The sequence below is a fragment of the Solea solea genome, chromosome 18 (genome assembly GCF_958295425.1).
Source record: "Solea solea chromosome 18, fSolSol10.1, whole genome shotgun sequence".
NCBI lineage: Eukaryota > Metazoa > Chordata > Actinopteri > Pleuronectiformes > Soleidae > Solea > Solea solea.
Window position 1 is genome coordinate 10,656,000 of NC_081151.1, and position 2,149 is coordinate 10,658,148.

The following is a 2,149-nucleotide window of genomic DNA, read 5'->3' on the forward strand; positions in this document are numbered from 1 at the left end:
TACATTGACAGTTCTCTGTGGATCTAATACATGATATAGTTCATGCCTATGTGCCACAGAGATACACACACACACACACACACGCACACTCACTCACACACACACTGCCCTGTAGCCAAACATACTCAATATAGCACCAGGTGTAGATTAACATTTGCTAAAACACAACACTGTCCAGCTGTCGTATGTAATTACTGAACCTTTTTTAAAAGTTGGAGCTATTATTTTTTTTAAAGAGCCACTGGGAAAAAAAAAAAAGCCGTTTGAGTGAGTGATGGTCGACGTGTTGGTAGATTTTGTTAAATTTGGACAGAGGCTGACTCGTTACCATCTCACCTCCAAATATTCATTTCAATGGAGGGTGTTGTTGTCGCGTCATATTTCACAGAAAGACACGAGGTGTCAATCTAGCTCACAGCGTTAAAGTAAATGTAAGTGTTCCCCTCCAGTAGGAGCCAGTTGGCTTGGGGTTGAGAGCCACAGACGGAGGAAAATGAGACGGCACAGAGAAAGCAAACATGCTGTTGGTTTTTCAGTGAGGTTTTTATGACCATATGAAAACTGTCAGCCTCATCTTTTAAAAAGGTACAGAAGGCAGGATTTTTTTTTTTTTGTATTAGTGATCAATAATTCCACAACTTTGGAAGTGTAATGTAAAATCTGTAGTGTTATCGGAGGATATGACCAATCACAGGGCAGTTCAGAGGGAGAGACACGGAGAGATTGACCGTTGCATTTGAAACTAATGTCTGACAGCTGGTGTTTTAAAGCTGCAGTGTGTAACTTCGGTTGCCAATATTGATAGTGCTCTCTTCCCCCTCAGAATTATTCCACTCCTCAGGTCAGTCTGCAGAGCTTTCTGAAAGAATGACTCCTGTTCCATTTTCCAACCGTTTCAACAGTCATTTCAGATTCTCACTACCTCACTCAGAGAATCAGTTAATTCCTTAACCTTAAGTTCAATTGTTTCTAAAATGTACTGCCATCCCACTTTAGTGGCATAGCTGGTCCACCCTCCCTCCATCAGTTGTGATAGAAAACACATCACTCTGTGTCTCCACAGACACGAGAAGAAGAAAAAACACCTTCTATACTAAGTTGTGTTGAGCAGGAAAACCCTTTATCGGCATCGTGTGAACTAATTCTACACTGGTTTGTTTAAATTACAGAAAAGTTACACACTACAGCTTTAATGACCTGAGCATCAAACTCAGCCCCGCTTATTGTACCTTTAAGAGTAGTAAAATGCAAAAAAAAAAAACACATTTATCAAGTTTTTTTATTTAGTGTAAAAGTAGTGTATTATATTATCATGATTTTTCAATGCCAGTGTTTAAATTTAAGTCCCGCCTCTCCCACATGACTTTTTAATGGCTTTCAGAGTCATAATGAGATTCAGCCTCTCAGTTATATCTGGACAAATAAAAGGAAATAAAAATGATCCATGTTTCTTCCCCCATTTTTTTTTTTACAAAAAGAGTTTAAATAATTACTGTACTCACACAAACTATATCAGCAGCTTGAATCGAAAGGTTTCATCATAAGCCTTTAGGTTGATATATCGGTATTAATATTAATGTCAGGGTCAGTGTTGTAGTTATACTGCAGGGATTGGGTTATCAGGGAGCTTAAATATCTGGATAGAGGGCGCCAGAGCAGAGACAGAAGTAGAAAAAGAAGAGGGGAGAAGTTGGAAAGGGTGAGAAGGGGGGAAGAAGGGGGTGAGGAAGTTAGGAAGGAAGGAAGGAAGGAAGGAAGGGGGATTCTACATGTTCACATTTACCAGGGAAACATGTCGAACGCACAAAGCAAATGAACAGGAAAGAAGAGGGTATGAATACTACTAAGATGATAATATTCAATCAATAATAAAGAGAATATTAATTAAGAATATTAATAATCATTATCATCAGGATAGTAATAATAATATTACAGAATAAATCTCATATTTTATATATTTCTTTTCACTTTTTCACTGTTTTTTTTGTTTGTTTTTTTCACCATTGAAATACAGTTCCTCAGAGCAGACCAATGAGGATTCAGCCTGCGCTGGCTCCAATTGGCTGTTGCATATGACATCACAGCTAATGGCGACCAGGTAGACATGCATCACTTCCTGCCCCCCCCCCTCCCCCCACCCACCCACCCA